A 10,535-nucleotide genomic window follows, 5' to 3' on the forward strand; every position below is an offset into this window, starting at 1 on the left:
CTGACTACGGGGTTACACACTCAAAAAGTCACGGGCTGTTTCTCTGGGAGGAGGGACATGAAGCTCTGTAGTAAAACGCTCATTGGCCATTCAAGACAGTTAAACGAACAAGTGATTGAATGGAACGTACAGCCAATCAGAGAGGACGTTTAAAATGGTAACAAATCAAAACGTAAGGTGGGCATTGATTCTATCTTAACCCATCCTGATTGGTAGTATTAAAACAGAGTAGGCGGTTCGATGTATACTTTGCATGCGCTGTTTGAATATTCAATTCTAGTGGCTTCGATTGGTCCGTTTTCTTATAAATATTGAGTAGTGTTACGGAGAGGGCCAATGGCGACCAGAAATGAACATTCTTCGAATAATTTTGACAAAACCCGCCCAGTTTCCGATGTTTGCCGAAACTGCCCGATGTGAATTTCTACCCTCAGAGCAAAAATAAAAAAAATCTCTGTCCTCCCGTTCGTCTCGCTGTAGATCAGCCTGGGCTCTAAGAAAAGAGGCTCAGGGCTGCGGCCTGTTCAGACCTTATGTTAAACCGGACTAAACAGTCGAAATACGTTATATTTTATACATGAAATACTTTAAAATGGATTATTTTTAACCTACGTTACGATGAGTCGGACTTGTCGGTTTTTTGTCATGTGGATTTTTGGGATCTCTGGGACTTTGTTTGAAGCCTCGGAGTCTCCTGCGCGGGATGGCCGACCAGGGGACCGGATTTCCCGCTCAGCGTATAGGAAACTAACGGAGAAGCCTTAAGTGTCATTTTAAACGTTTGCTGTTGACAAAGTGTTTATTATTTTTACACAGCCTTGATCCTTGCACCATTTGCATCTACGTAACCACTTAAAATGTTTTAATTGTTCGACGATTCCTTTAAAAAAATGTATTACTTGGTTGTAGGCCGCGTTTCGAAACGTCGTCGAAGTGATGATTTTGGCGCTTAAGGAACATTAAGCTGCCTTTTTATTAACTTCACCACTCACCATTTAACTTCTACTTTTAAAAAAATGTAATGTTTACAAGTCGATTACAATCATGTTTGTGAATAACAGCGTTTAAAATCTGCCTTTTAAAAGCAGAAACGTCACTGCTGGTCTGGTTAACCGTGTGTGTGTGTGTGTGTGTGTAACACTAACGACGGTAAGGTCCCTGCTGTTTACTCAATATAAACTACACTTTTCACCTTTAATGCGACTATAATGTTTAAAAAACCAGATGGTAACTACTGTTTTTAACTCAGTTCATCTCTTTGAGGAAGGTTTATACCCTGATAGCTTTAATATACGGGACAAAACAACCAGCATATACTTCACAGGAAATACAAGATAATACATATATAGTTGTTTTTGTCAACATGCTGTACTGTATGGTAAGTATTCATGGTGGTGTGTTTCTACGTCTTACCTCCTAAATGAGGCTGTTATAGGTAATGTAGTTGGACGCCATTAGCTCCAACATGGCGGTGTTTGCTTCTTGTTGTGAAAAGATGGAGTCTGGATCCCTGTGGGCTAACTTACCCGGCTTTTAAAGCTTTGCAAAATCAACAAAGAAACCGTGTAACACCTTGGTGAAATGTCTTATCAATTTCATACTTTCACTGGCATTCAAGATAAACTGTGTTCAAGCCCATTAGAAGTTAAGTCAGGATTTCAAGTGTTGACTTCTCGTCGTTGATGAAGTTGAAGCCATTTTGCTATCTACGTGCATATTCGTGTGTTATTGGAAGGATAAACATGCTGCCAAGTTAACAAGCTCTGATTATTGTTGTGTCCCCCCCCATTGTCTCGCAATATGCTCTACCTTTTTGTTTATTTAAAGTTAAAGGTATTACAGTTTAAGCATTAATCTCGTCTGAAGGGACTGAACATTACCATTAGCTTGTTACACAATAGATTTATCCTGTAAGCTCTTGTTAACGTTAGTAGTGTCCCAAGGGAAGGACACTTACAGCTTTATAAGTACACATAAGCAGAGAAGTATGCTTATCGACATTGTCCCATTCAAACACGGTTGTGGTATTTGCACATAGGTTGAAATATGTTAACATATACCCTATGTGTGCTTTCTTAAAACATGTGAAAACTGGAGGATTTGAACCACCTCATCTTTCAAGGGATCACATTGCATAATCTCCACGTTATGTGCTGTTTCTTGCGTGTAATTCTCTGAGATTCATGTCACATTGTGTTGTAATCTTAACTGCCTTTTTTGATTAAATAAATATATTCAACAAACACAATGAAATCTGTTTTTTTTTTTAAATTCAAAGCATAGCTTCGTGTCCCAGAGACTGTGTGGTTTCTATGTGCTGCTTGAACATCCCTCTTGCCAACATGTGTTTTTTGGCAGGTCGTGAAGACGAAGGCATCATTGAAGCTGAGGTTGCCACAGGGATGCCACATCTGCAGTATCCTTGTGTTATTATCAACATGATTTAAATGTTTCCTTTAATCAAATGTAAATAACTGCATGCACGCCGGTTTTCAAAACGCATAGAGGAATGTGACAGTAAATCACTTTGTTCACCATGTGCCATTCAATACCATGACTATACAAAGGATTCATTCTTGTGCAGTTGGCTCCCTCCTCTGGCTCATGTTGAGAATGTTCAGTGCTGTAAAGACATTGCACAACCACACTTTTCAATGCGGAAGTGAGTCCTGCAGTTCCTCCTCCTGCCGTCTCAGACGTGCTCCCTCTACTGCTGGAAGGAGGTCAGTGCAGACTTCAGTGTGGTAGGAAGACATTTCTAGTGTCTTAACTAAGCGTGTGATTGTATTTTAACTCTACAGATGTTGGTATGATATCAGTTGCTTTGAGTATTTCCACTTGATGCTTCTTTCCCTGAGACTCTTGCCACTTCCTGAAAGCGAACACCTTCTGCATCCAACATTTGAAAGGTCACACTTGCTTCACAAACTTTATATTAATCTATGCCAAACATGCTTGGTAATAATTACTACTAGACATTATGTGTGTTCATCGGTTGAATCGGCTCGTCCTCGTCCACCTACAAAATGAAAAATGCAGCTAGTATTAAATCAATCATATTACTTTGTGAGGAGCAATTCAGTATTAGGAGCATATTCATTTTTGACACTTAAAAGTATATTTTTCAGCAACTTCACAGTTTTTAGAGGAGGCATCAATCTCCTTTGTTATTAAATGTATTTATATATATTTTTTTTTTAATTCTAATTTGGAAAATGATATTCATACATCTAGCTGTATGTGTTGGCCTCTTTAGAGGAAGAGGTGTGGATTCATGTGTCTAGGGGGAGCTCTTGTCTGGTGTTGTCAGGGCCTGACAGTGTGTGTGTGTGTGTGTGTGTGTGTGTGTGTGACAATTTTTGTTGGATCCTACTTTTGAAGCCTTAACTATAACTTCCCTGTTGTTGTTATAGAATATACATCTTATTACATGTTTTCAGTCAGTGAGTGATTATATTTGAAGCACTAGCATCCAAAAATATATTTTTTCTTCGTTTTTTTTATAAACAGTGAAGACTCTGTTTCTGAGGACAGATATCTCTCTGTAGTAACTAAAAAAAAAAACTAACATCCTCAGGGTCATGATCAATTTCTCAAGATGACACATCACAGCTGACTGCTACGACTTTGTGTGCCTTTGAACAGTTTGTGGTGCAGATTCTGGGGGCCCATTGCAATGCAATAAATGACCAGTCCCTGTCCATCATCTCTGAATAATATGCAAAAGAAGAGCTGTATACCCTACTCTGAGTTCTTTCCGTCAAATCAGTTTAAGCTGTTTAAGCGTCATCAGAGTTTTTCATAGGCACTCACTGTTGGCTGGACATAAAAACATTAACGGCCGACCTTCTTGTTCGAATTCGGATCACAAAACTTTTTGCCGGACCTCTTCAAATTTCAGCTGACATCCTGTCCGCTAACCTCAGCATATCATTTGGCTTCTAATGGAAATCTTGAGAATCATAAACAATAGAAGATCATTTTGTCGGTTTCAAGCTGTTGTACCATATTTTGATTTAACTTAAAACTGCGTGCATACAGTATATTGCAACGACAAAATAAGAGTTGGTTTGGGGGGCTTTCTTAAAAAAGGTGGCCAATTGAAAAGTGCAAGGAGATTTGCCCAATCACAGACGTTTTGTGTTAATGGCCTGAATGCAAAGCTAGAGGATTTACAAATGTATTATATTGACAGAAAAAAATCTGCGTATAAGGCTGTATTTCCTCTTTGGTTATGGACCAGGATGTTGTTTTGTTATAGAAACGGGTGACGCAGGGTCAGAGGCATGCTCTCTCTGAGAGCCCTTTGGAACAGACCGGCCCATTTCTGTCTGCAGGAGAATGTCCTGTTCTTTGGGTGTTTGTTTTGGCTGATGTCAGCCCCTGCCAAGCGTCTTCATCTTTCTTTTATCCTTTCTTTTATTGTCCACACATCCTTTCAGACCTTCCAAATTCTCGTCTCCTCTCGTCTACACAGGATTCTTTGTAGGCAGCTCATTTGTGGAGAGCAGACTGAAGTGAGAATGTTAAGTCAGCTAGTATTTGACTCAGACGATACACCGGGAGTTTTGCAGGAGATCTGCGCTTTGTTAAGGTTTCTTTCAGCCTCTTCCTGGAACTATCTGGGTGCTAAATTAATTGCTCTTGATCCCACCTCGCTTTGCAATCGGCTTAGTGCTAATCTGGGGTTCTCACAGTGCAGCCAAGTCTCGTCCAGGCGATCCCGCTGCACTGAGATGTCCACTGCTCTCTTCTTCCAAGGTTCTGCCCCCCCCCTGGCGCAGGCCTTCACACTCCGCTTTGCCACACAACAAACTTTTCTGCTATCATTCTCCCATCAACTTCAATGTTTTTTTTTTTTTTTAATTCTACGTTGTTTCTTGCTCTGTCCAGCTCTTTTACTCCCTCACAGTTTCCTTACTGAGTGTCCAAATACATTCAAACCTTTTTTTTTTTTTTTTTTTTTTTTTTTTTTTATAAATATCTTGGCAGAATCACTTCTCATCTTTCCCACTATGCTGCAATACTTTACTACCTCTCTGTCTGTCACACTTAGCCTCAGAGGTGTCCTCATGACGCCTTCTGCCTCTTCTGGCTGCAACATTCGTCCAGCCTCTTTTCCTCTTTCCTTACTTTTCTTTCATTAGTTTCTCTGCTGTGTTGCTGATTTGTGTCTTTTGGCATTATGCCATTGTGTCCAACCATCTGCTACCCTTTCTTCTCCCTTCTTGCTGCTGTCCTTTTTTGTTTTCTTCTAATGTTATTGCACTTATAAGGGGATTTATTCATTTATTTTTGACCAGAATAGGGTTATCTCATGTCGCTTAAAAAACATGGGTTGTGTTGTTCTTTTTTCTGTCTCTGCATGCTAGATTATCTCGGCTCCGCGTCTTTCTGAGCGGTTCTGATGAAAGTGTCTGTGTGCTATTTAAAGAGGCGCGCCGAGACGCTGGGTTGTTTACAGTGCCCTGAAAATACAAGCTGTCTAGAAACAGGAAGTACCATCGCCCCGAAGCGCAGCAGCAGCACACAGTCTCGGCTAACATGCAGCCACTTCCTCCTCCTCCTCCTCCTCCTCCTCACGGCTGAACAGAGGCTCCAGCAAAACAACCCTCACGCTTATCAGAGAATTATGCACCCTCCCCTCCGCTGCTGAATGGCGTACATACACAGCAGGCTTTTCACCCCTCCACCATGTCCTATCCTCGCTTTCTCCCTATTCTCTTATGCCTACAGCCCCCCCCCCCCCCCCCTTCAGACTGTCTCTCTTTGCCAGTACAGCATGCCTGAGTAGCTGCCTGGAGATGAAGGAGCTAATTAATTTGATTTAGCCATCCTCTCTCTCTCTCTCTCTCTCTGGCAGTGGAAAAACCAGCCGTCCGTCCCCCCCTCCCTCCTCTGCACCGTATCAGGCACCCCTCCCAGATGATTTTCCACCTATCCTTTCCAGTCTCCTTTGGCAACGTCCACACTCCGAACCCTCTCTTCCTCCACTCCTTTGCTTTTTTTTTTTTTTCTCTTCCTGTTACACAACCGTATTTTGCCAGGAGTTTTATTACGTATCAAACGATCATAAATTGTACGCCCCGCACTCATCGTACTTCTTGTCTTTTGAGCATTTCATCTTCCGCGTGTGCCCAGGGATGGGTTGTGTGACTCAGCAGTGTTTCCCTGCTCACCAAACACGCCTGTTATAGCTCCACTGCATCTGCCTTCAGGGTTTGAAACAGACAATTCAGACTTGGTGCGACAAAAATTCATTTGGTTATTTGATACTCTAATGGATCCGCCCCATTGACGCTACTGGACAAGTCGAACAAAACTGTATACCTGTCTTACATAATGTTTCAATGTAACTCTATGAACCCTTTCTGTTCTCTCATCTTCTCATATAAGACATACTCGGCACATTTCAGCATGCAGGTTATGGAAATCTGCACAAGACGGTCTGTCTGTAATGTGTGTTCTTCTGTCCTTTGGCGATGTCTCACAGGCGAGGGGAGGCGCTTAGTCGAACTCAATAACCCCCTCGACTGAAACCAAAACATAAGTTCAGCTCTAACAGTCAGAGCTTAGTTTAGTTTATTTAAAAGGCCACATTGATTAGCATATACCCTGACCTATTATTCATTGCACAAATGATCAAATTTGTATCAGTAATCCCTGGTAGGTGTCCTTACCAACACCTGAGAACCCCTGAGGTGTTTCAGTATGAAAGCAAAACTTGAGATTTTCATCTGTGTTGTTGATTTACATAGAAATACTGTAAAATAAAAACAGGTTCCTTCTATATTGTTGTGTTTGAGAAACAGAGATCCCTTAAGATAAAGAAGACACATCTTAGGATACATTAAAATCACATATTTGCACATGGATGTAACTGTTGAAATTACCTAAAGTAATTTGTATTTATAGTGTCTAATTAACAGATAGTAAATAGTCACTGTGCAATAAATAGTTCAAGCCTGAAAGATGTTCTCGACCACCAGATTGGAAGTTTTCTCTCTGCTTCAGTACAGAGCGCAGGAGTTCACGTGTTTTTAAAATGAGGAAGGATGCCACGTCAGAACTGTTAAGAGTTCATTTTGCTGGTCAGGCTGACCCATCCTGTGAAGAATCCAGAAAAGGTTATGACAGTTTACTGAGAAATAACAGCTTGGATTTTCAAAATAATTGATATAAAAAATTCATATTTCCCATACATTTGACCCATGATTAAACACTGCATCCTCGCAGGAGCACCGGATAGGATCACCAGACTAGATAAATAGATAAGACTGAGACTTTTAAAGACTCCTACTAAATTCACATCATGGCTCATGTGGAAATGATTACACTGTATTGTTTCTATTATTTCAGATAAAAATGATTCATATGAGGGGGGTATCATTTTATTATTGCATGTCTTTTGAAAACATCTCTGCACAGATATATGTCTAAGTAGATATGTTATAAAGTGATATATTTACTGGTTTTAAAGGCGGCAAGTTCACTGTTACCGATTGGAGGCTGATATAGTTGTGAAAGTGTTGTTCAGCTTGAATGAAACTGGACAGTAATGCCTTTCAGAGCTGCTTTAAAAAAGAAAAAGAAAAAGAATGATACATCAGTTTTACGTTATCAACCAATCACTGTGCAGATGTCTCCAAAACAGTCCTGATAGTATTGTAAACTATGGAGGGGGGGAAAGGTTTCATTGAAGTATGTCATTTCAATATCATTCAAAGCATGAAATGTTCTTTGATGTCCTTAAGCAGATGTCCTCCAGCAGATGTTTCAATGAGCTGCCCTCATTTCTTTTAAAGGCAGGTAACTTTGCATGTCGTCTGCATAAAGGTGGTAGAATTTCCATTGTGTGCGCAGCCTGTATGATTTGTTTACTTACCTACAACATCCTGTTTTTGTGTTTTATATCTATCAAAGGTGTTGCTTTGCAGTAGCATGTAGTGCGCTTTAGAAAGAACTATTTATATGCCTTGTGCAATGAGAGCTCTTCATATGGGAGCTGTTTTGTGTTCAGATGTTCTGCGCTGTGTTGTTGGATCGTTGCCCTAACATTTGTTTTTATAAACAGCTGAGAAGTGTTAGCTAAGGACGTGCTGGAGCTCGCTCAGTGTTCCCTATTTCGAGGAAGGTTTCATAAAGTTGCTCTCCACACTGCCCCTGTGTCTGTAAGACAATACTGAGGGCTAAAACACCCTTTTACACGGCTGTGCATGTGTGACGACTTATATAAACATTTGCCATGCTTGTCTGTACAAGTAACTCGCAGAGAGATTTCGTGCGCTGTGGTTTCATTTTACCTCTTTGTGCTCACATTTCTGTGCACAGGCCACAGACACCGGAGTGCTGCGTCGTCCTCGTAAAGCTGCTGCTTCCTCTTTAAGAAAACCACTGTCATTTGAACTCCGAGCGCCGATTGACTTCCCACTTTGATCTCAGTCCAAGTCAGCTGGAGAGCAGGTTAGTCATCCCTTCTTTGAGATCACAGAGGATGTTTACTTACCCTTGAGCATGCCCCAGGACATATTCACACACATGTAATATTGAGTAATCATATGCACTGAAGACAAAACCTTGTTATACAAAGAGTTGACTCAAGTAACTGTCGTCATCATAAAAAAAAAAAAAAAAAAAAAAAAACATAATAATTCAGGGATCTTTTCACCAAATTAAAGCCAAACTGAAGATTTCATAATTAATAAATACATAGATGTGATACAATCTAAAAAGCCTGACTGAAGGCGTGACAGCTTTTTTTTGGGGGGGGGGGGGGGATCTGATGGGGAGGTTGAACTCAGTGAAGTCCTTTCCATTGAAGTAATAAAATGATTATTGCACTTGTGTTTCTGGAATAAAAAAACCATCTCGTGGTTCAATGTGGTGCCACTGTACGCTGAATTATGACAAAAACCCTTACTTTTAAATAGATGTTGTCTCTGTTAAAATGTCTTGTATGTCTATAATCGATATGCACAGAGTATTATAATCAGACACTGCAACTTCCACTGTGCTCTCAGAGCTCTGAGCTTAGATACTCTCCTCTATAATAGATGTGTTGCAACTGCACATAACTGTTGTCAACTGTTGCTGCCCTTCTCAGTCTGCAGATTAGTTTCACTTTACACCCATCGTGTGTCTGCATGTGTCCTTATATGCACGCATTACAGGCAACAAGCTGTCGAGGACGGCGGTTATCAAATGGTGAAGTGTGTTGACGCTATTTTAAAGTTTAGATTTTCATGGATTGGTCCGGACTGCTCCACGGCCACATCGTGTCATTTGCAAAGAAGTTCAATTTAATGACATTAAGGCTTTCAAATTACCTGCAGGCCGAGCCATGAGTCTAATAATGGCACAAACAAACTTCAATGTTCCCATGAACTTGCTGAGGTGACATCAAAGAGGACAGCTTTAGTCACCACCTGTTACTGCAGCATTCATGCCCTTGAAATAATAATAATAAAAAAAAGATGAAGGAATATGTTTTAGCTTGAATGTTGATAATCACCCCATGAAGGCCTCAGTCTGGATTGAACACTGATCTTCAGACTCAGTTGCTCTTTTTCAGTTTCTTCGGTTAACCGTTGAAAGCTTCTGTTAGCAAACGGTTAACATTTTCCACCAAGATGGCCCCCTCAGATTCTCCATCTTTTTGCGTATTCAGATGCGTGCGTCCCTCAGTAGGACCCGCTTTGAAAGCTATGATCACTTTTTGCCAGACATCCATGAACGGGACCGCTGGACAACAGGGCCTCTGAATACAGAGCCGGAGCCACGGGACAATGCCAGCACACATGTGTGGACTGAGCTGCCACACTCCTGGACCACATGCTCACACGTGCGCGCACACACGCACACACACACACACACACACACACACACACGCACACACACAAAATCTCTATTGTCTTTGCCAACTCGCAATCTGCTTCACAAACACCCTCCTTCTCTTTCTTTTGCTTCGTCTTTTCACACAGGCATTATGTTTCCTCGAGATTTAATTTTACTGTCCTGTCCTGAATCGACTCACAACTGCTGTCATGCGTCTCGTCCAAACACACCCAGCATGCTTTGAAAACGTGCGGGAGTGCATGAGAAAGGACGGGGGGGGGGGGAGGGGGGGGAAGAAGAAGAAGAAGAAGAAAAAAAGTTTGCCGAACTCCAAGAGCCAGAGAGGTCACAGGAACAACACCCAATCCCAGAGCAGTTCCCATGGAGACAAGTGTGGCAGTGTACAATGAGAGTGGGAGAGAGTGATGAAAGAGGGAGAGAGGGAAAGGGCAGGGGAAGAGTAGGAGGAGGGTTGGTTGTTGGCGTCAAGGTTCAGTTGGTGGGGAATTGGGGGGGGGGGGGTAGCAGCTCCTTTGAAAAGGACAGTGGGAAGTATGATGGTGTTGTTGTTGCAAAACAGATCTGGAACATCCTTCAACCCCTCCACTCATTATTTGGCCGTCCTGCCCCAGCTGATAAAGCCGAGCGGCTCATCTGCGATGGACAGATATGTGGATTTTCCTCTGAATGCAGTTTCTGAG

This window comes from Labrus bergylta, chromosome 22 (assembly GCF_963930695.1).
Source record: "Labrus bergylta chromosome 22, fLabBer1.1, whole genome shotgun sequence".
Taxonomy (NCBI): domain Eukaryota; kingdom Metazoa; phylum Chordata; class Actinopteri; order Labriformes; family Labridae; genus Labrus; species Labrus bergylta.